At 39.1% G+C, this 25,352-nt stretch overlaps 1 protein-coding gene across 4 annotated transcripts in view; it reads left to right on the top strand.

Moving 5' to 3' along the window:
- lrfn1 (leucine rich repeat and fibronectin type III domain containing 1) overlaps positions 1 to 25,352 on the top strand; it is a 240,293-nt gene that overhangs the window by 57,755 nt on the left and 157,186 nt on the right. Inside the window, exon 1 of one of the 4 annotated variants that reach the window (XM_077566516.1) lies at positions 16,669 to 17,469. The exons of the other annotated variants lie outside the window; for them this stretch is intronic. The gene's annotated coding sequence lies outside the window, so the exon portion shown is untranslated. Of the gene's footprint in view, positions 1 to 16,668; positions 17,470 to 25,352 lie in introns of those variants that run through there. 4 annotated transcript variants of the gene reach the window in all.

The raw sequence follows: 25,352 nt of genomic DNA, 5'->3' as shown, positions 1-25,352 counted from the left end.
AAGAGAATAGATTGTTGGAAATAAATTAATAAAATTTCATGAAAGAAATATTAGAATTTGCTTTGGGGTTTCAACCTATCGTTATATCTTTGTATATTTTGTAGAATATGCGTAGCGGTCTCAGCCACGTTACATCAATAGCTTACTCATCTCGCTGCACTGCAATTATTACCCTTCGTAATTAAAACAGGCGAGAGGTGGGAAAACTCTCGTTAGCAGCACTTACCTTGCGATGATGGCTCATAATGGAGGCGTCAAACACTAGTGAGAGGCAATGAGAGATGCATATTTACGAGATGTCATAAAAGGCACATACTGTAGGTAGACTGTCATGTGTTCATGAATGAGATATGAGGAAAATAAATCATTCAATTCAATTCATAGACCATGTACTGAAGAAGGCCATAACGTTAGAACTTATTGTCGTCAAACATGTACCACTGTGTGCAATATAAATCCACATGTTTAATGGAACGTATGGTGTTCCACAGGGTTCAATTGTGGGGCCCCTGTTGTTTGTTGTAGATTTTTAGCAAGCATTAATTGGTTTCTTTTTTCTATCTATCTATCTATCTATCTATCTATCTATCTATCTATATATTTTTGTATTTTTTTGTTATTGAAAATATGGGTTTTGCTTTGACTTCAAATAATAATCAGAAAAGTTCAAAATGATACTTTGGCTTTTACACCGCTGCTTTTTTTTTTTTTTTTTTCAAAATTCAGTGTTCTTGCTAGTAAATTGATAAATCATCCTTCACAGTTTGATAGCAGTAAAATAAATGAGCTTCTTGCCGTAACTAACAAACTAAATACCCCCAAATTTGAAGAATCTCAGTTGAAAAATATTAGACCTTATGTCTTTATTTAAGTTTGCCATCTTGAGTGCGATATTCTTTCATATCTACAATCTTGCCCTGAAAGTCACAGTTTGACAAGTAGCTAAAATTAATTAGGTTCTTACTATTACAATGAGAATCCCACCCCAAAGTTTGAAGACTCTTCCTTACTTATTTGACCTTTTTGTTTCTGATGTGACTGAAAAGGAACGAGGTTCCTGCTTCGATATGGAACAATTGTATCAGAGACTCTGGAGAAGATAAGAACCCTCTATGGACACAGTGGAGCGGGGCCAAATCCGATGTAATCCTTTTTGCTTTCACGGGGATTAGAAGTAATGATTTGTGCGCTTTATCAACAGGCTCATCTTAAGTGAAATTAAAATCAGTTATCGTTCTGTTGCGGAGTCTGCATTGGGAAACGAGCCGCACAGCTTTGGAAGGAGCCATCAGGCCATTTCTAACAAATTAAAACAGCTCCCCGGTGTCTTGTTAAAATGTCAATCGCATGCTTTTGTCCAGATGCCTCAAGGATTAAAAAAAAAAAAAAAAAAGTGTTGCTTCAAGATACAAGTGATACAAGTTCAGCTGAGTTTTTTTTTTTTTTTTGCTTTGACTTAATTGTGAGGGTAGACTGAAGATAGTAACCCTGTAAGGAAGTCACTTCACACCACGGTATGTAGCATTTTAGCAAATACTAAACTATTCTTCTTCTTAAAAAAAAAAAAGGCTTCTGACTGTTTATTGCCACTCCTAGTTAAATAAAACTAATAAAAATAATAAAACAGTGACAATTACGCCTTGTGTATGTAAAACAACCACATAGTGTAGCCTTTTCAGTCTGCTAGCTTAATGCTTACACTAATTAGCATCTATTTTGTTTAACCTTTTTAACTAAGCAACGGATTGAAAATGGAACAGTGCAGCAACAGATGTAGCAAGGCATCATAAAACTGAGCATGCATCACACTGAGGGGCGGACACTTGTGAATCTCGCGAATGTTGATTTCTGGTCAGTGTGCGTTTAAACGTTCGCTAAATGTGGGAGATGCATACGTTATTGGAATTCTAAAAACAGGTATTCTGACATTCGGAGCAAACCTGATTTATTTATTTATCGCATGATTTCAATAGTTAACTCACAAGTGATCGCAAATTTTATGTTTTTCATTGTTAAAAGTGGAAAACAATGTTAAGCTAATAGAAATATGGCATTGTTACAGTAATTGCATAATAATTCATAAAATTGAGTTAAAATTAAAAAAAAGATTAAAAAAAACGAGTGTGATATTGATTTGTGTTGAGGTCATTTTTTTGCCACTAGATGGCATAATTGCATTTATAGGACGGTGTTGATAGCTCAGTGCATTTTCTTTTCATATTAAGAGCTATCTAATCTTTAACATGTAGTACTTGTGAAATTCTGCACATTTTTAAAATTGTAAAATACGACTTGACTTCAGTCTCCACAAATATATGCATTATTATTATATTTATTACTGCTAAATTTTGACGTGGACGTGTCTGCTTTGCGACTGGAATTCCTCCAGTACAGGCTTTCCAAGTAAGGGCCGCTCATTAATTGTGCGTTAAAAAAAAAATTGTGGTGTTAAAGGAACTCTAAACTTTAATTAAAAATGTACGCGCTAATTTTGACACCCCTAGAAATAACTGATCTTCACACAGCCTAGCTTCCAAGTCATGGGCAAAGAAACTCTTATTTGTGAGCGTTTTTTTTTTTTTGTAATTTTGCCAATTATGACGTCGCAATTAGGCTGACATTTAAAACGCCAGCTTATGACACATTTTCTGACAGGCCGCCCCCCAAAATTTATTTGGTTGTGTAATTTCACGCTTCACGGGGTGGGCAGACTCTTCAGAGACCCAACTACTGTATTCATATACAAGCAATTAAAAAGGACATTTTCCATAATACGTCCTCAAGTGAGAGCTGTGCATTCATTGTGAAAAAAAAAAAGGTGTCGACGCACACGTGTATGTGGATGAATTTTGAACATTTCCTGCCGTCGCGGTCGCGGGATGTTTGCCAAGCACTGGAGAGTGAGATTGCCAAAGTGCGAGCGGCCGCCCGAGAGAGTGAGAGACAGCCGCAGCGAAACATGATGATTGCCACTTTCTCTTGTGTGATTTTGAAACTGAGATCCAGGAAAAGGGGGTCCGCGCCCACTGATTTGTCAAGGCGCCGTCAATCCGAGAGCCGTCCACACGCCATCGCCGTGACAACGATCTGGCTGGCGAAATGAGCTTTGGAGCCGCACAATCTTCCCCTTAAAGCCAAGAGATCGTCGCGGTTTCTTAGCTCGTAGGACTCCTTCCACAAACGGGAGCTATTTGCACAAGTGATGGCCACAAAGAATAGAAGATGATGCCTCCGCTCTTCCAATTGCAGTAACAAATTGTCTCGCTTGTAATCAGCCCGCTGTTCCCTGCTGTTCTCATCAAAATTCTTTTGAATGTTCTGTTGCCATGGCACCTTGAAAAATGGGCTGCCGAGATGTTTTTTTTTTTTTTCCTTCTTCTTTTTTCCCCCTGCCCTTGATATGTCAGCTCTCATTTTTCTGGCCACTTACCTCACATGCATTGATACTCGAGATCCATTTGGGACCAAATTAGTGCATACAATATTTACCTCGTATTTTGTGGTACGTAACACCATGGCAGGGAGCGTTGATTGATTAATTCCCATCTTTTTTTTTTCTCCCGAAGATAAGGTACAGATTGTAATGCTGGTACAGTGAAAGCTCTAAGGTTTATATTGTGTGTTAATATTTGGGCACAGAAAAGAATGATGGAATTAGAAAAGTTTTTAGTCACCGCATGAATTAACTATGCAGGCAATTTAAAATGTCATAAAAGTGTAGAAAACAACATTTAAAAAAAAAAAAATTTAACAAAACCAACTAAAGCCACAAACAGCCATGAATAGACTGCAGTACCACCAAAATGGGAAATACGTTAAACAAACGACTCAAAAGAAAGTTAATGGACTTAAAAGGAACAGTTGAATTATTAGAATTGTGTGTTTTTTGTCAAGTCATCTTCGTCACCATGCTTCACTCGATGACTCAAAAATATTTGTAATGTAGTGCCGCCCATCAATCGTTAAATTTGGTAGCTATCTGTAGAAGTCAGGTCTGTTTTGAAAGGACCCCCAGCAATTGTCAAAAATAACCCTAAAATGTCTACTTGAGTACCAAAATGGCTGACTTATTAATGGGCGTGGCCTCTTCAGACTTCTTCATGCCAGATGTCATGTTTTGATAGGAAATTGGCTAACAGTTTGTTTTAAGCTAACTGGGGAGCTAGCTAGCTAGCTAGCATTAATCCTCCGCTTCTCTAATTGGTTCCGGCCTCTAAAATTGTATTACACTCCAAACCACCAGGGTGCGCTGTATATAATTACATATAGTGATACATCAAACTTTGAGTCGAAAACGTACATTTTTTTTTTTTTTTAAGATGATTTGCTTAAGAGACAAGTCATTTTTATAAGGACACTCGGAAATAGTGGGTCTACTCATGATTACTCTTGCCTACCAAATTTCATGCTGTGATGCGCTTGGTTTGTTTTCATTGCCCCCGAGTCAACATCCAGCATTTATCAAGTAAATGCCAAATGGGGTTCAAATTTCATAGCAAGTCAATTTGAAGTTAAAAATGGTCAAACTCGCCTTTGAATAGCCATTACAAACCAAAATGGACTTCCTGTGTCTTTTCAGACATTTGTTCTTGAGACTTTTTTGTACTGGTACTCATAATAATACCAGATTTCATATTCCTCGGGGAAATTGGCTCAGATAAGATTGTGTTTGAAGGATAATGACGACAAAGTGGTCTCTTCAAACCAAAATGGCTGACTCTGTGTTCCAGCATTGGATCTTGAAACTTTTTTTTTGTACACATGATACACGTGTTCAAAATTTCATAGTGTTCAGGGAAACTGACAAAGATTGTTTTTGAAGGACGTGAGGCGGAAATTGCCAAAATGACTCTAAAATTGCCGCTTCAAACAAAAATAGCAGGCATGGGTTATTGAGAACTTTTTCAGGACTTTTTCAGGATAGACATGCCTAGCAAATTTTATGTTGCTATGGGAAACTAGTTGAGATGAGTTTGAATACATGGGTGTAAAATGTCCCAAATGGCTGCATTCTGTGAGCTTGAAATGGTTTCTTTCGGGTGAAATTGTGGTTGAACTCAATATAGACATGCCTACCAAATTTCATTTTCCGAATGAAACCGGCCAAGACAAGTGTGTTGTTAAAACTCATTCACTCCCAGCCATTTTCACCGAAGCAACACCTCTTCACTCCTGGCTGTTTTACTGGATTATGACTGATTTTGCAAGTCCCAAGGAATATTGTGTTCTATTGCTATAAAAACATAGTACCTACCAAAAGAAAGATTAGAGTCTCTTCTTTCATCAGGAATTCAGAAAACATTTGTATTTGTTTCCGTTTTGCAGTAATTAACATTAGTATGTAGCTAAGTTTCATCATTATTCGAAAGAACTTTTTGCAACATGGCCCTGGCTGATCTCTTATACTCTGCTGCCACCTGCTGGCCGTTTTTTGCAATAACTACAATTGATTTAAGCCACACTTTCGTGCCAGAAGCTTTATCCAAAGCCTTCCGTTTCGCAAAAAAAACAAAAACAAAAAACGTATAAATACGTTTTTGGGAGTAACATGTTGGGGTTTGAGTGAGTTAAATGACAGGGAAAATGAATTCAACGGAAATTAATTTAACAACCCTAATAAAATGGCCACTTCAAAACAAAATTCAGGCATGACTTCTTGAGGCTTTTTTTTGCGAGTCTACTCATGATAAATCTGCCTTCCACATTTCAAGTTTCTCATCTGACCTGGTTTAGGAGGCTGAATTTTACCAAATTTTTAGGAGTTCCAGTTTTTGGCTTGTTCAGCAGGGCGAACATTCCTGTTAGATTTACCACATGGTAAAATGTTCACAATTGTGATTCGGAATAATCGTAATAGTGACAAGATGGAGCATTATCAAGAGAATAGAGAAGTTAGGTTGCAAAAAAAAAATAAAAAATGTTCACATGTAGCTGCATAGTTTTTTGCCATGTGTGTGCGTGTTCTCACAGCAGGCCGACGCCTAATTGACTAAAGTTAGCGACTTTGCTGGTGACGTGATTCAAAATAAGACTTTGAGACCCACTTTTGATGTAATCGTATGAGAAATGCATATTGAGTTTTGCCTTGTGGGGAAAAAAAAGAAAAAAATGACAGTAACATTTCAGATGATTTGATGCCGCCTCTTCTCTGCCATTTCCAAAGATGGTTATATCATAAAAATGCACTATTTATATTGAAAATTTGTTGTTTTTTTCAACTCAGCCTGACACATTCGTGATTTTTGAAGACTGCACAGTAGTGGGGAAAAAAACATGATTCATGATCAAAAGAGGAGAGGAAGGGAAATGAAGCCTCTCCAAGAACATTTGCAGTGGTCTTTAATGTCAAAAAAAAAAAAAGCCCTCGTTGAGTGTGCACAATAATTTGAAGTCAGCGGTCTCTTGTACGTCGTTCATTTTCTCTGTCAGGAAAACCAAACCAAAACGTCTCCTTCCCAGTATTCATTAAGTGAAAAACGACGGGTATGATGGATGAAGTCATAGCCACAGTCACTGCAGAGGTTCACGGACGTATTGTTGTGCGAATTACAGCCCAGGTGTCCTGTGTGCACCTTTTTATTGCAGCGGAAAATGTGCTTTTTAGTCCTGTATGAAGCGATTTAAATGTCATTACAAATCTGGGATCATCATCATCATCATCCGGTGACAATGAAATGACACACATTACATATCATACATATCAATTATTACACTGCACAATTACCAAATCAGCATAATAGTTAAAAAAAAAAATACTTTTGAGTTTTTTAAATTTATACATTTGCACCTTTTTTTTTTTTTTTTACAATTTTAAAATAAATAATTAAATAAATTTTGTTTCATCCAAAAGGAACTTATTCATATAGTGTTTCAAATAATTGTATTTGTCTTAATAGTTTTTATTTGTTTTTTATGTTTGAAGGAATACTTGACTCATGGAGCGAAGAATTTGGTAACGTCATCATTTTTCATGTACAATTAATATCTTAAAATAAAAAAAATTGTGTGAGGAAGTGCTGTGCTGAGGAAGTAACGACCAATCATGGCTCAGTTTGCTGACCAAACCCAGAAAACAGGTGAGCCATGATTGGTCGTTACCTACTTCCTCATCACAGGTGATGTCATCTTTAGTCCACAGCAAGTGGAAACATTGAATGAAGTTATCAAACTTATTCTGGGCAAAATATGAACTTTTTTTTCTGCTGAAAGTATCCCTTTAAACATTTTCTTGTTTTATGCCACAAAAATCGTCTTAGTGCACATGCTGCACTCCAACTTCACATTTTCGAGAACAGAAATAAATATACTGTATATTATTATAAATATCCATCCATTTTTTGTGACAGCATGTCTGCTGGAGCCTATCCCAGCTGCCTTCGGGCAGTAGGCGGGGCACACCCGGAACAGTTGCCAGCCAATCCAGGATTATTATAAATATATATTATAAATTCTGTTTGGTCCAAAAGGAACTTAAATAATTACAGTGTTTCGATGGTTTTTTTTCTTCGTTTTTTTTCACTTAAAACCTATTAAAAAATCCCATACCGTTCACCTAAACCGAACACTTCCAGCCAGAGTCGTGAGGCCGTCAGGAGACCCGAGGAAGGACCAAAGAAAGGAAAGTGTAATCCAGCACCGACCAGATAATTTGGTTTTTAATATTTTTAAAGTTGAAAAAGTTTGGATAATCGGGATTTCTATTATTGCCAAAATAATCGTGTTTATTATTTTTTTCTATAATCGAGCAGCCCTACATTGTAACAATGCGGTAAGCCCCAAAAAAGCACACCTTCACTTGCTTTAACTAACAGGAGTGCAATAATACTTAAAGTTTGCATCAGCGATAGCCGGAGAGCGAGTTATGGCGCTTGCTGCCGATACATACGTTTGGGTTGTCAAGAGACATCGAGTGTTTGCAAACCGTCTTCAAGATACTGACGCTTGCTTTGCGTCATTTCTTTTGCTTCCACTAAAACGGCTCAGACGCACGCAGGCACGTATAAAAAAGTTGTGCGAATACAAACCAGGTGACCTCGGCAATTTTGTCTGCATTTTTATTTATTTATTTATTTTACACGTGTCGGTAAAGCAACGCTGACAAGCCAATTAGAGCCTTACAGTATATCACGTCACATCAATGGAACAGCTGCATGGAGGGTTTAATGCAAGAAGGCGTAGCGTCAAATAAGATTGGAATCCTCTATAGGCCTCAAGTTTGTGCCATAATTAGCATACCGGGTCTAAAACGTAGCACTTTTCTTATTATTAGGATTCTCGAGGTAAAGTAAAGGCCAGAGGCGTTTTTTTTGCTTCCAATGTTAACTTGCACCTCCGGTAAACATGCCTCTGGGATGCCTCGGGGGGATTTTCCTCTTGTGTGACAGAGTTTTAAAGGTCAGCAGCAAGAAGATTTTTCTTGCTTTGATTATAAGAAGATTTTGACTTGCAAAAAAAAAAAAAAAATACCATCCTAAAACTTGGTCATCGGAAAACTAGACGTAGAACTACAGCAGAGTATGACGTCTTGCTAATGGAGGGCTCACAATTGTCTTAAGGTATATCGATTGCGAATAATTGTCGGGATAGGCTTGAAAATAGAGCGTGAATGGATAAAAATAGGTCGTCTTTACGTAATCAGGATTTTGGAAGCAATCACTAATTAGCAAGTATAAAACAACCGATAACGGATCTTCGTAGCGTTTTGCTTTTTTTTTTTTAAATGATCACTTCTAAAACATTCTGAGTAAATCACAATGTCTTTTCACTGGTGAGCTATTTTTAGAACGGCCATTTGGGCTTCTCATGTGGTTCGCGGGCCCCACATTGTTGACCCCTGTTGTATATGGTCTCGCTAGCTGCTAGCATGTAGCTGCAGAGCTAGGATGATAAACAAACAAAGTAGAAAAGAGCATGTAAGCATTAAATCTAAGTCTAAATTCATTATTCATTCATCAATATTATTATTATTTTTTTTAACAAAAAATTTAAAAATTATAATAATAAATATTAATCTAAATTAATCCGTCTTTGGTACTTGGACTTGTAGTGCAAAACTAGCCACAGTAACTAGCAAGTCAATTCTGAATCGCCAAATTCGAATGATCAATACTGGAACAAAATGCTCACTCAGTTGAAGCTAAGTTGTTCGTCTGAGGTTCAGCGATGTGGACAGACAAAAAAAAAAAATGCAAAGTGCATCGCGTGGAGTCGGCTCAGGCCAACAAGCCCTGGGCGCAGATGCGCTCGAGTCTTTTGCTTTGTTGTTGTTGCTGTTTTCAAGACAGTGTCAAGTCTGTCGGCTTTGTATTCCAGCGCACGCCTTGAATGTTTAAACTATTGTCGGTTTGCCACGTCGTGAATATCTGTACGGAAAACAGTTGTAGGCCATTCATGTAATACGATCAAATGGAAACACATTCTCGTGCGTCTCATATGCAACCTATGCAAACTTCTTCAATTACTGTAAATATTTGTATAAAAACAACACTTTTATACCATAAATATAAAAATCACAATAAATGTATGGTGATAGAGCCATGACGACCCCTTCCTCCATTTAAATATATTGAATTTACATATGAATAACATTCAGTCGTATGTTTTATGTTCAAAACAGGCAGGCATACAACTTTCCGTCTTCGACCGAATGATTCACACGAATTCTACCTAGCAACAAATGACATCCATTAAGCATCCGAGCAATTTTGTAAAAATGACTGGAATATTGCAAAGCTCTGGCTAATAGGATTAAGGGTGATAATAGGTCATTGGTGTCAAGGAAGTAAGACTCATAATCGTTTAGCATTCATTTCTAAATCAAGTTATCTTTAAGCCATTTATTTTTAATTATTTAATTCTTTTTTTACTGATAATACTGTAAAGTGAGTTTGGATTTATAATAGTGATTTGGGATTATAGTTTTACAATTTAATTTAATACTCACAGTTTTGCTCTTTTTTTTTTTTACAATAAAACATACATTATATATATATATATATATATATATATATATACCATATACAAATTCCCCCCACCACCAAAAATAAAATTAAATAATAATAAAAAATAACCCCCCCTAACTCCCCCCACTTTTTTTTTTTTTTTAAAAACAGATCAGTCTGAATAAAATAACAAAAATTTCCTGTTTACCACAAAGCAGATAAACAAAATACTTAAGTTTTGCTCTTTTTAACGGGTTACCTATCCCCGTATATATAAAAGCACCGACTTGCCGAACTAGTATCTTATAGTCAAATTGTAAAAGTAAGGAAAACAGACACACATTTGGAATCAGGGCATTTAAGAAAAAAAAATTCCTTGCTGAGTCTAAATAACAGTTTATTCGGTGTAGATTCTAATAAAGGCTAATTGCCGTACTAAATAGAAAAAAAAAATCACATGGTTGCGCAACCGGCGTCTAAGTTGTCGAGTCGGTGTTGATCCCTACCACGAGGCGACCATTCTAGTAATCCGCACACTAATTCTCCCGCGGAATCCACCCGAGACCCTTCACTGACACGCTGAACTGATGGAACATCGCATTATTGCTCCGCTGGGCTCGGCCCGGCCAGCAGAAATTAAGGAATTTCGCTGTCCTTAATGGAAATTGATTTGTGCAATTTGTTAAAAGTGTGACAAGGGCAACTGTGTTGTTACAAAAAAAGCATCTGGAGGCGGATAGACACGAAACGCCCGTATTACGCCTGCACTTCAATTGAGCAACTTTGCGTGTCTAATACGTCGCGGGTCATTAAACACGCCCCCTCCGAGGGTTTTAGTGGGCCGGGTTGGTGTGTATGGATCGCAGGGCAGAACTCCTCTCACGTTGGAGGCGTGATCGGGCCAGTTTCCTCATTAGAGCGGATAGAGCTCACTGACCTCATCTGCTATTAGGAAAATAGAGGAGACACATTCTTCTTGTAATTTAAATAAATGAACAACTGGACATCTCTGACTTTATTTAATTACTGTTAAGTTGGGGATCAGACACCAGTCCCAGGAAGCACATATGATTTCTGGGGCTGGTGTGAGTGGTAATTTCATCACTTTGGCGAGCTGCAGCCAGTCAAGGCACACAATCACCCAATATGGCTGCTATCAATCACTTTGTACGGTGCATTACAGCGAGTGCAGGCTGATATAAATAGCTTTCTTGGCGCCTCGACTTCCGCTGCAATCAATATTCATCGCATGCGCGTCACGTGTACCCCAAGACATGCACACACAAATTGAAACTCTGCAGGTTGATGGTATTGAATCCTGATGCACTTCATTGGGATGCCAAATTATTAGGGCTGGGTTTAAAAAAAAAAAAATCGAATAATCGATATTGAATTGATTTTCGTTTTCGAGCCTGATATCGGTTCATAAAACCATGAATCGGCTATTTTAGTATCTCTTTTCCTTTAAAAAAAAAAAATTGAAATAGAATGATGAAAATATTTTTTGTTATCAATGTTTGTATGAAGTGATTATAAACTGCCTCCGCAAAATGTTTGTGGAGTTTGTATCATGTCCTTGTTATCTAAGAAGAATTGACGTTCCATAATTAACTCAATTGCTCCTAAAATCGTATAAATACATTCTATTTTAAATATTAGCATGGTCCCAAAGACATATAAACGTTATTTGTTTAAAAAAAAAAATATGCTGGAGCATACAGAAATATTTAATTTCTTCTGAACTGAAGAGAAAGCCATTTTATTAGGGTTGTTTAATTAATTTCCGTTTAATTTATTTTCCCTGTCATTTAACTCATTCAAACCCAAAAACTTGTAAATATTTTTTTTAAATACTTTGCCTTTTACTCCCAAAAACATATTTATACGTTTTTATTTTTATTTTATTTGTTTTAGAGCAAAACAGAAGGCTTTGATGCAGCTTCTGACACAAAGAGGTGGCTTAAAGCAATGGTAGTTATTACAAAAACTGCCAGCGGGTGGCAGCAGAGTATAAGAGATCAACCAGGGCCATGTTACAAAAAAGGCTTTCCCCCACGGTTTTAAACAGATTTGTGAATAATTATGAAACTTAGCTATATTCTAATGCTAATTGCTGCAAAACTGAAACAGGTAGAAATATACTTTTTTTTTTTCCTGATGAAAGTAGACTTTTCTATTCTGTGGGCCTTGCAAAATCAGTCAAAATCCAGTAAAACAGCCAGGAGTGAAAGGGGGGTTGCTCCAGTAAAAATGACTGGGAGTAGGTCGGTATATACAAGGTGTCTATTAGGGGTAAGGCATTTACAAGCAGAGAGGCCTGGAGCAACATGAAGTCATATTAGTACATTGAGTGCACATTTGAGTGATCTAATAATAAGAACAAGGCTGTACAATAGAGAGCGTGATGACATATGTTATCTGATGAGAAACATTGACATTCAGAGCGTGTGTTTGCACCCTCCCCCTCGCAAATGAGCTGTTGTCACGTCCGAGCGATTTATTAGAAATACCCAGGAGGTGCTTGGCCCATTAAGGGCTGCCCTTTAATTACAACAGGCCGCACAAAGACTCGCTCATCAGATAACGCTGACACCTGTCACGCCGCACCGGCGGCCAGATAGCAGCCGGCATGAAGTTTACGGCAAATACAACAAGGCCTGAGGAAAAAGATATTTCTATAAAAGTTTACTGTCTACACTTGTGCCGTTTAAGCATGTCAAGCTCGCCCGCGGAGCGCCGTAACTAGCGCCGATGCCGTAATTTCCCCGTGCTTTTATTTGTCGCCGTTCCCGCTTTATTGGGATCTGTTGTGCATCGTAATTTCATCCTAGTCACTCCTGCGTAGACGTCCTTCCGTCACTAATTCATTTGGCGCGGCGTGCATCTGCCAGAAGTCAGCTGGAAGCGCGCGTGTTCATATTCAAGTGTGATTTATTTCTTATCGGGATCTCAAAGCGTGGTACGAATACCACTGGTGGCATACGGGCTCCCTCTAGTGGGGCGCAAAGAAATTGCGGAATTAAATCTACAATTGAGGTACTTTTTGGTTGCATGTCCTAAATTTAAGAGTAATTAGATAATTTTTTAAGGAGTATTTTGTAGACTTTGAAAGTACTTACAGGTAACTTTTTGTATTTAGGTAAATTTAAGAGGATTCCGTGGATTATAGTCCACAGTTACCTAAATGTTCAGGTACATTTTTGGGGACTATTTCATAATTTTATTAAAGGTATTTAAAATGAATAAATTATTAGTTCACCACTAGAAGGCGCTAGGCATTACTGACTGTTTCTTTACGAATAATGTATCCATTGTGAAGCGTCTTTGAGTGTCCAAAAAAAGCTCTATATAAATCTGATCCATTATTATTATTAATATTATTATTATTATTAAGAGTGTTTAGGTAATGTTTAAATAGTGTATTTCAGAAGATACATATTTCTGTAAATTGAAGAGTATTTTGGTAACTTAGAATATTTCAGTAGATTTCCGAGTACTTGTGACTTTAAGGTAGTATTATAGATTTTAAAAGTATTTAGATAACTTTTACACAGTATTTCAGTAGACTACTTCAGTAAGTATTAATTTCATTAGTTTTTAGAGTATATGGATAACTTTTATTTAGTATTTGGTCGATTTTTGGGAGTACTTCTTAAAGCAACACTAAGGAACTTTCAGTTTATGTTGATTATAGACAAAAGCGGTAATGTTATGCCCGAATGAAGACCACATTTCCCATCAGGACAAGCGCATTGCATCGTTTTTTTTAGCGCAACGTTGACATTCAAATTGACTTCTGTCCTTGTAACAAATGAGGAAAGGGGGAAGTGACGTATGCCGTAAAGCAGTCGGCACATTTGTAGTTTTTTGTGTGGCAGTGTTCCTACCATCCTCCTCAAAGTTGTTTAGTGCGAGTACAAATGATGCAGACCCCCTCAGGCCATGGCAAAGGTACCATTCAACTAGTTTTAAGTCGATGTTTCATCAGAACAGTTATGCAAATATTTTATTAAGGTTGAAAAGTTCCTTAGTGCTACTTTAATCCAAGACTATTTGGGTAACTTTTAGGGAGGATTATGTAGATGTTATGATTTAAGGGAGTCATTTATCTCGACACTATATATAAATAAAACCTGCTGGATGACCGCCAAATAGCAGGTGTTGTGATTTGAAAATTGCATTTTACCAAATTGCAATGAATTTGATGAACTGTTGATCCCAAGTCCTGTGACACTGCGACACTTCATCTAAGGACACTTGCTGCGTTACGTACTGTCCGACCGAGTATGCTGGTGTACCCAATGAAGTGTCCAGTAATTGAAGAAGTCAGTCGCAAGTCCATTTTATGGATGAAGATTATCTTTTCAAATCATGTCAGCTCCCTTTTTGAACAGCAGCCTTGAGGAATAGCAGCTGTCACATTTTTTCCCGTTTGTTTTGCAAAATCTGAGAGAGGGATTATGCACGCTTGTGTTTGCTTGTTGTTGTTTTTCCATCTTTCCCTTCCAGTGGGTGGCTATTCATGTCTTTTGACTGAATCCGGGCTTCCCATTGATCAGGGCCAAGAGGAGTATGAGCGCTTGGCCCCAAAGCGAAGTGACGCACAAAGTGATGCGTGAAAAGATGTGGGTGGTCAGCTTTATGATGGTGGCCTTTTTTTTAAGATGGAATAACATGGGAAGCCATTATAAGCAACAATCCTCTTGATCCCCCTCCCTCGCTTCCTCTCAAGCCCCGTGTCAGGCCTTTTAGCCCAGCCTTGAACATCCCAGTGGGAATCGGGAGCATCTCGACACCCCCCCCCCCCCCTCTTCGCTCCAGACAAGCTGCAGTGGCTGGACTTACAAATGTCTCACGTTACAAGTTAACTCTTTGACTGCCAGACGTTTTCAGAAAAGGGATGCCGTGGGTGCCAGCCGATTTAAGCATTTTTGACTGATCTTTCAAGGTCCACAGAAAATTATGTGTTTGGACTATGGAAACACACATACTACCAAATGAAAGATTGGACTCTCATCTTTCATCAGAAAAAAAGTTTTTCTACCTTATTCCGTTTTTCAGTAATCAACAATTGAAAATGGTTAGTTTCACCTCTGTTTTAAAAAAACAAAACGTCTTTTAACGTCTTTGGCACTCCTCCATAGGATTTTACTAAACGTTATTTAACGTTTTTGGCAGTCAAAGAGTTAAGAGCTAGTGCTCAGTCGAATGTTTTTATTTTTATTTTTTTGTATTTAATTTGACTTCTGAATGAGCTTTGTCACTGAGAAGAAGTGGATGATGTCAATTAGTGGAGCGCCGTTTTCAAAGCAAACTTGGTGATGCAGCATTTAGCGTTATGCTGCACACAAATGGAATCCGATGCCAACAGAAGTCAAAACGATACAGTATCTTAATATGGAGTGCAATTTATTTAAAACATTTTTACAAAAAATTGTTAGTGGTTTTTTTTGGGTGCTGGAACAGATTAATTGTATTCCTATTCATTTTTAAGGGGAAAGTTGATTTGTTGCCTGGTCAAAATGATCCACAGTACCATACTTTATTTAATCAAAGGACAATTGAGACACTCAGCTTTGGAAAAAAATGCCAATATACTGTATAGGTCAGAGGTAACTACTATTATAGCTAAGATTCCTAAAATGGAACTTGTCATGAGGGGCGTGACTAAACTAGTCGCCATGACTGGACAAGATGTGACTAGACTGGTCCCCATGACTGGAACAAGCGTGACGTGACCTGATTTGCCTTGACTTGCTGTGGAGTGGCGATGACGACTTGGCTGTGGCGATGACGACTTGGCTGTGGCGAAGACGACTTGGCTGTGGCGAAGACGACTTGGCATTGACGAAGACTTGACACACGAACTTCCACACATAACGGAGACGATGCACCCACACTGACTGAACAAACCCCACAAACTAAATACACCTTTGCCAATTACTTGACATAACACACCTGGGGAAGACACAAGGTGGTTTACAGATAACAAGATGAGGGGAAAGACAAGGAACACAAAACAAAACACTGAACACAGACAAAAAGGAACATGAACACCCAAAATCAAACAAAAATCCAACCCCACGGAACCGAAACATGACAAAACTAACTTGATACAGAAGAAATTCTTCATTATTTCCAATTTAAGACGTTTAACTTCAAGCTTGAAATTATGACCTCATGTGAACCGACGATGCATATTTAAAGAAGAAATTAAAGTTCATATCAATTAAGCCATAAATCAGAGGTTTTAAACTCGAGGCCTGGGGGCCAGATCCGGCCCGTCACATTGTTTTATGTGGCCTGTGAAGGCAAATCATATGTGTTGACTTCAATACCAAAAAATTGCAAATTGTCTTTACAGATTGCAAGCATTATTTATTTATTTTTAAAAATCCCCCTTTCAAAATAAATTGAAAAGTATAGATGAGCGAGCGCCACTGCCACCTAGCGTAGTGGAAGTGCAATTACACTTTGCCTTTCGTAATGATGGGAACAGTTTGACTTTGAGGCATTACTACTAATGTGTGTAGCTCTTCCACTTCCCGCCTTATTTTGGGTGAAGTCCCAATTATCATCACTCCAACTGCTGCACCGTGCATGAAGGCACCAACAACTGTGTCCACCGGCCACTTTCCTCCCACCCTCCGCCTCTTCCTCTCACTCCTCCTCCTCCTCCTCCTCTTCTTCTTCTTCTTCTTCCTCCCCCTCCAGACATGATGGCGTGACAGCAGCTCCCCATTCTCGCAGGTGTACACACACACAAGGAGCATTTTTTTTTGTGCGCGCGGAACGATTCGCCTGGGATGCTGTGAGCTACCCGGCGATCATCATCATCATCATCCTCCTCTTCTTCTTCATCCTCCTGGTGCACGGAGCACGTTGGCTGGGTGATTTTTGTGCAAAACTCGCTGCGCGCACGGCCACGCGGAATATCAAGGAAGAGAGAGAGAGAGAGAGAGAGAGAGTGCTGAGAGCGGAAAAACACGGAGGCACCAAAAACCTTGGGCGGGATTCCATCACGGTTGCGCAAAGGAGAAGTTAGACTCAAACCCTGACTGCGCCCTGGTTGCTTCATTTGCCTCTTTTGCAGTTTTTTTCAAAGCAGATTTTTGAGCTTTTCCTTCCGGATTTCTCTCTCTTTTTTTTTTTTTTTGCCCCCCGTCCCTCTTAAACGCGCGTGGGATTTATCTGGAGATAACGCAAGCAAAGCGCGTGCGGGGGGAGCAAGCGTGATGCGCATTGGTCCTTGAACGCACCTCGAAAGGACTCTGGGGCGCTTTTTGGTGTCGCTAATCCTCCAGAGGTTGGATTTGAATGCCCCCCACCCCCCCACACCCCTCCTCTGTTTTGTCCAGACTCTTATGTGACACTCGGTCACGTCTCTTTTTTGGATCATTTGATCAGCTTCCATCCCTCCACCAGCACGCGTCAATTTGGAATACATTAACTGCCCGACGCGAATCCCCCCAAAGTGGAGGCAGCGCGGGAGGGAATCATGTGCAACTCTTCATTAGTGTCACTTTTGGTAAGTGGGAGCGAACGCACACGGTACGCGTGGGTCGAGTAGGGAACTCATCAGTGATGTGACGCATAGCTTGTGCAGGCGACATTTTCAGTATTTGCACCTGAGCGTGTTTGTCTTTGACTTTGTGCTATGAAGCCATCACAAGGCATCAAGACATCTATTGATGCTGTTGGTTACGCTCTGTTAGCCAAGGTCCGCCGGGCCCCGACACTTGAAGGTCTGCACCACGAGGAGGGCTTAATGCACTCAAACGGCACCTGCATATGCACATGGCTTCCTGTGGAATGAAGGTTTTTGCCAGGCGTGTCTGCTGAAAATCTTAGAAATCATCCCAAGTGGCGCACTGGCTGAAGGGAGCTCTACTATTTTTGTATTCTAGATAGATTACTCGTCCACATATAAAAAATCACTATTATCCATGTTAGTGATGTGAAATTCTTCTGGCAAGTTTGACCCCGTCCAATTGCGGCATCTCAGGGACAACAGAGGTCAGCGTCTGATCTGGGTAAATATCTCTCCATCACTCCAAGACGTCAGACGTGGTTGGAAGCAGCGGGCGGCGAGGTTGTAAATCTATAAGAGCCAGGCGGGGTTAGATGTCAATAAGCTTACACTCAAAGTGGAGCGAGTGCCGCTGAGAATTAGCCGCATCCGAGACCACTCTAGGGTGGGGGTGGGGGGGTTGGGGGGGGGCGTGGTAGGATGTGGCGTTAGGCACCGGCCGGCTGCGTTGGGTTGGAGAAAAGAAAAAAAAAAAAGGAAGGACGTGATGATGACAGCGGCATGTGGAGGAAGCATCGTCCGAAAGGACGGCGTGTTCCTATGGCAGCTGTCGCCTGGAATTATGCAGGAAGGTGAAAAATGAAAGTTGTCATAAGCTCTTGGCACAATTCCGTCTTCTGACACACGCCTCTTATGGCCGCCAGCTATGAAATATACATTAGATGTCAACAAGCCGCAAAGGTTGAGACTTGAAGACGAATGTTAGAGCCGTACTTGCTTGAATGTTTGATGTGAATATCAATTGAAAATCGTGTCTCCAGTTGAAGATGATTTCAACTTAACATGACATTCCAGGGCAGCAAGGTGGGTTAGTGTTTAGCGCGTCAGCCTCGCAGTCCTGAGGTTCAGGATCAAGTTTTCTCCCACGTATTAGATTCACTGACTATACTAAAAACAATCCAATTGCAATTTAACCACCCCAACCCCCAAAATGCTTAAGATTAAGATTTTGATAGGAAAAAATGCACCACATCTATTGATTATTCAATCTATTAATCAACTAATTGGAGCATTTCCCCCCGAATTATTGTTTATCAACCAGTGTTTATTTCATACTTTATATTCATATAGTGATAAAAAAAAGGGGGGGGATTGATGTTGTACTATGTCATTGTTTTCCAAAGTAAAAACAGATGTTTGCAAATGTCTTATTTTGATTAAACACAGAAGATAATCAGTCTTCGTTCATTATAGACTACAGAAATCAGTGAACAATTACTGCTGATATGCTAAAATCAGAATATTTGGACAATTAAAAAAAAAAAAAAAAGGCTCCAAACGATTCTTTGATTATTACAATAGTTGTCGATTAATTTGATAATCGATTACTTGCCGGTTAATCTATTAATTTTGACAGCTCTAGATGTATCACGTCGACATATTTCCTTGACACCAACTACTACTTTCCTTTTAGCCAGGGTTTTGGCGCCATCGTGTGGCATCTTACAGATTCGCACCAAAATCAAATAACTGAGACTGTGGTTCTTAACCTTGTTGGAGGTAGGCCTACTGAGCCCCACTAGTTTTTTTTTTTATACGCATTTAATGAAACCTTCTTTATAGAAAAATAATGAACCCCCGGTTCGATCAAACCCAAGTTAAGAACCGCATAAAAATGCGGCTAAATACTGAATAGCGAACTGCAAATAGACTGGAGTTCACTGTACTCTAAATTGACCATGTGAGTGTTAAATAGTTGTTTGTCTGTGTGTTATCTGCAATTAACTGTCGACCAATTTGGAGTGGGAAGTGCCGCTGAATTTAGTCTTCATTAATCCAAACATCTTTTTTTGTGTGTGTGTGTAATATGCGAGGAAGCCACAGTGCTTGGAGAAAAGCCTTGCAAACATGAAGATGATACCAACAAATCTCAGCAGTGTGAGGTAGGCGTTTAGCAGACTAGTCCACACACAGGCTTAACCACTTTTTTCACTCGTGAAGGCAGCACTTCATCACCAAGCTGCCAACTTTGGCTTGCCTTGCTTCCGCGTACTCGTCTGGAAATGCAGGATCTTTGCACAGTCTAGCTGCCAAGTCATTGGCAGAGAGATACTTCAGCGTGGGGGCGGTTTTTATGTAAAGGAGCTGAATTGAGGCCACAATTTGGCAAAATCAGAACGGCGTGCTATACCAAAACGAGGTTCTTTTTTTTTTTCTCTCAAATTGCAGCCTTTGTGATCGAAAATTGCATTCTACCACATTGTGATGTCGTTTTGAATGTAATCAATTATTCAGCCGTAGTTTTTTATTTTTATTTTTTTATGTCTCGATATGTAACATACTTAAACGGTCCCGGGAGGTGGGTTGGGGAGGTCAATAGAGTTTAGCTATCACATTTGTCTCCAATGCTTACAAAACACTACAGACACTTATGTTCATGCTTTATGGTTATGTACTCCGGTTATGTATTTCTGGACTAAAGTCTTAGAAAAACTTTCCGCTATTTTGGACTGTAGGATACCTTTATCTCCAAACTTGTGTTTGCTAGGTGACCTAACAACAACTGACTTACCACATAAACAATTTCAATCTACACTTGTAGCCCTTACTATCGCTAAAAAAACAATTCTTGTTAACTGGAAAAATAAACAAACTCTGACTATCGACCAATGGTCTAACCTCCTCATAAATCACATTTTAATGGAAAAAATATCTGCCTCAAATAAAAACCAAATATCAAAATTTATAGAAACATGGTCTACGTATATAGAATTTTTTTAACCTAATTCTGGTTACTTAATTCTGTCTGTTAGCGAGAGCCACTACATCGTGATAACTTACATTGATGTTTCTGCATTTGGCAATTTATTATTATATTATATTATTAGTATGGGATTTTTTTTTTAATGGGCTTTAGGTGAACTGATGAATACACACACACTCGCACGCATGCACGCACACACACACACGCACATACACATACTCACCCACATACAAAAAAAAATTAAAAAAATATATATATATGTGTGTATATGTATATATATTTAAAAAAATAATAATAATAATAAAAAAAACATTTATTAAATTTTTTTAATTTATTTGTTTTTTTAAAAAAAGGAGAGCAATGATGATGTCAAATCGAATGAACAATACTGAGCTCTCCTGGAAAAAATAAATAAAAAAATAAAAAAATAATAGAGTTTAGCTATCCATGTGCCTTGCAGTGTATTTATTCACAGTTAGCATTAGCATACGCCAGAGACCTCCTTGTCAAGCGTGGCTGACGTCGTCCGCTCGGTGTGTTGCGGGATGTTACAGCAGAAGCTCCCGGCACTTCCTGTCATGTGTCGGCCTAATGCAATCGGGCAGGACTCTCGTCATCAATTCCACGCGTTCTCGCTAAGTAAGCGTCCGGGCAAAACGTCTCGCTATTGTTCCGAATGGGAAAGTTGACAACCAGGCATATATGTAGGAAAAGAGGTTGCCACTTTCCAGGCTTTATATTGGCCGCGGGGACGAGATTAATGGCTTCTCTCACTTGCCGTTCTGTTGCATTGTGTTACAGCAGCTGCCCGTGGCGCGGGTGTCATGTGTTGGCCTTATGAAATCGGGGGACCAGATGAGGGTTATCAGACACTGCAGGAATGAGAGTGCGGCGCTGGCTGCCTGCTATTGATCTGCCAGTAGAGAAAGACTTCGCAAGACAATGTAGAAACTTGCCTTTGTGCTCATTGTGCAGCCGGGGACGTTTGATGTGGCTTTACTCGCGCACATACATTTCCTCACGTACAGAATGGTTTTTGGGGATAGTTTAAACCCCAGGCACCTTTTAACGAGCACAATTAAGGAATTTACGGTTCATTATCAACATTCTCCATTGTTTTTCTTGACTTTGGTATCAATATTATGTCTACATACAATACAATCATCAAAAAGTCACATTTCATCCATCAATATATTTTCCCGTACACCTGTTCTCACATCTGTAACATATCACAATTGACTTTTGGGTTAGAGGCAGCATATTATTGAACTGGTCACCAGCCAATGGCAGAGTGAGATCTCAAATGAATTTTATTTGATACTTTGAGAAAACAAACGGCTTGGTTTTTCAGTATCGCGAAAAGTATAAAAAATAAATAAATAAATACTGAATCGTAACATTTCCGCACCACCCTGATCTGTTATTGCACAACCACTGAGGGTACTAGAGAGAGCTTAGCATATGTCGATATTTTATTGATCACAAAGAAAAAGTGAAAACTAAAAGCTGACAACAAATTTCTTCAATTTATTTAATATGATTTTTTTTACACATTTCCTAATCTGGACCAGTGTTATAATAGTTTGGGATTTTTTGTTTTATTATAGGTAGTTTTTATTTCATTTTTGAGTTAAAAAAAAATAAATAAATAATAATTTAGTTTAAAATAGTTTTCAGGGCAAGTTTGTATTTTTTTCAAAAATTCTACATTTTTGTTTAGTTTATTAGTTTTTTTGTTTGTTTTTGTATTTTGACTCATTATAGATGTACAGTACAGCAACAGCGAAATAAATACACTTAAAATGAGCTTCAAAAGCTCATGTATGATATAATTTGACAAAAGCAAAAATAAGGCTATTTTCTCTGCAATTATAAACTCAGTTAGTTTTATAAAAATAAGATGTGATTTCATTTATTAATTTATTTTTTATTCCATTCACGAAAATGTTATTTCAATTTTAGCTTTAGCTGTTTCTCAGAACTGGTGACTACACAGCACTTAACACGCAATGGTAGCATCATCGTTATGCGTTTTTGGTCTGTTTGGTCCGCTTAAAAATGGCAAACTTTTTTCCTAGTTGACAAAACATGAGGCGAGGGTATTAATAAGTGTTCACAATGCTGGCGTAACGACCGGGACCTTTACCTGCCGGGCCTGGGGTTCTGGGGTGCCGCCCGTGCCCCGGTGCTCCCTCCTTTCCTTCCCTCCCCAGTGTTCCGCCCTTCTACGCGGCTGAAGGTGGGGTGGGCGCGGGTGACCTCTCGGCGCCGCTTCGACGCATTTTCACGAGGGCAGAAATATGAATTACATATATAGGTATGGATCCAAGCAATGAAAAAGTCACTTTCTATTACAGGTGTATAAAGACATGGTTGTGCAGTACTCGGAAGGAGCCTGCAGAGGCGCTGTTGAGTCCATCTCAACGACAGGGATGCGGGGAGTCGTACCTGTGTGCCGGATCTAGCACAAAAACAAAGTGAAGAAGATCATTGGCTTTGTTCTGATACAAAATTTAACTTGAAAACGTCTTGTTTTGAATTCAAGTGCAGATAAACAACGGCGGATTAGCGAATGTCGCGCTGCTAACTATGACAGTCTTGGAGGAATCCAGCAGAGGGGAAAAAAGGGAGCAAAATAAGCGCCAATTAAGTCGACGCAATCAGATAGCTGGTCCAACACACCCGTAGGGGAGGCGACTTTTTTTGCGACGCTCCAGTTGCATGGAGAAAGTTGCAGAATGTTCTAATTACGATAAGTCACAAGACCAAAGGAGTCGACCTTCCAAAGAAGTTGCCGTGACAAATGGAAAAAAACGAATCATCAAAATAGTGCCTTCAAAGTTGCAAAAGATGTGGCAACCGGGCGAATTGAATTTAGGTCTCAAGGCTGTTGGTACGAAGTTGAAGTGGAAAATGAAATGTATGGACTGAAAGTGTCGTTGGCTTCAATGATATCAAAGATTTCAGGATAAGATGTGCCGGTGAATGGTGATTGCAAATATTTCTTTTTAGTGGTGGAAGTGAAGGATTCAGCTTTTACTTCTAACAGGAGAGTGATATTATCTAGCAGGACTGGCCTTTTCACTACATTTTAGGTAATTGATTTACTGCTATTTTATTCGATATTACTTTTAACTGGAGAAATCTGAATGTTCAGTTAGTGAGCAAGTTGAGACGGAATCAACAGTCCCTTTGCTGGCTGCAACCAAGTAATGCGCTCCCGTTTTGTCTCAATTGCTTTGGGACACGATTAATCAGAAATCACTTCCACAAAATTGAAGGTTGTCAGTTCACTGACACCGCGCAACAGTCGGGAGATGTTTGCCTCAGGCTTGCCTCGGTTTTGTCCTGTTTCCCTCACACCCAAAAAAACGTGTGTGAACTTATTACAGAGAGCAAAAAATAACTTTGTTTTGAATAGGCTGTTCCTATAAAAAAAATCTTCAAAAGGCATCAAATCCATGAATGCAAAAACAAGGCCTTAAAATCTTTCAAAAGTCTTAAAAATGTGAACACATAAGTAAATCTGAAAATAAATGAACATTCTTAAGTCATTCACTTCCAGCCATTTTCACTGAAGCAATCCCCTTCGCTCCCGGCTGTTTTATTGGATTTTGACTGATTTTGCAAGGCCCACAAAATGTTGTGTTCTATTGCTATAAAAACATGGAACCTACCAAAAGAAAGATTAGAGTCTCTTATTTCATCAGAAAAAAAGATATTTGTATCTGTTTCTGTTTTGCAGCAATTAGCATTAGAATATAGCTAATTTCATCATTATTCACAAATCTGTTGAAAACAGCTTGTTGCAACATGGCTCTGGTTGATCTCTTATACCCTGATGCCACCTGCTGGCCGTTTCTTTAATAACTACCATTGCTTTTAAGCAATCTCTTCAGAGATGTATCAAGGCCTTCTGTATGCTCTAGCATAAAAACAAACAAACATAAAAAACATATACATACGTTTTTGGGACCATGGTAATACTTAAAATATAATTTTTCTTAATATGTTTTAGGGAGGGCAGCACGGTGGATGACTGGTTAGCACGTCCGCCTCCCAGTGCAGAGGACGTGAGATCGAGTCCGGGCTTCGGCCTTCCTGGGTGGAGTTTGCATGTTCTCCCCGTGCTTGCGTGGGTTTTCACCGGGTACTCCGGTTTCCTCCCACATTCCAAAAACATACATGGCAGGTTAATTGAACACTCCAAATTGTCCCTAGGTGTGAATGTGAGTGTGGTTGTTCGTCTCTGTGTGCCCTGCGATTGGCTGGCAACCAGTTCAGGGTGTACCCCGCCTACTGCCCGAAGCCAGCTGGGATAGGCTCCAGCACCCCCGCGACCCTTGTGAGGAAAAAGCGGCCAAGAAAATGGATGGATGGATGGATGTTTTAGGGAGCAAATGAGTTAAAGATGTGAACACATAAGTAGGATTTAATGATTGTAAATAGTCAAATCTAAAAATAAATGAACATCCTTAAAAAAATAATAATGAAAAAAATACCGAATTGCTATCGTGTTAAATAAACACAATAAAAAAGTGAATCCAACAAAACTGCCCCCGCCCCGCAATTTATCAATTAAATCTGGTGTGGTTGTCTTAGAATGATGATGATGATGATGATGGATGATCATGGTTTGGAGCGTCCTCCAATTTGGAGCTGAAACAGTTGACTTTTCCGGATCAACCCAGACCGGTGCAGTCCTACCCAAGCCTTGTTGCATCAACTTGATGTAGCCGTCTTATTAGCTTGTCTTTAGCCATAGGAACCCTATTGAACTTGGTTAACGATTTAAAAAGTTAGATTTTGATGAATGGCCCAATCATTTAGAAGATCCAGACCCACGGAGAATCTGAGGTTTGGGGTTTGAATCTTGGCTCTGGTATTACTATGTTGA

This window comes from Vanacampus margaritifer, chromosome 5 (assembly GCF_051991255.1).
Source record: "Vanacampus margaritifer isolate UIUO_Vmar chromosome 5, RoL_Vmar_1.0, whole genome shotgun sequence".
Taxonomy (NCBI): domain Eukaryota; kingdom Metazoa; phylum Chordata; class Actinopteri; order Syngnathiformes; family Syngnathidae; genus Vanacampus; species Vanacampus margaritifer.
This window is presented reverse-complemented; position numbering and strand designations above follow the sequence as displayed.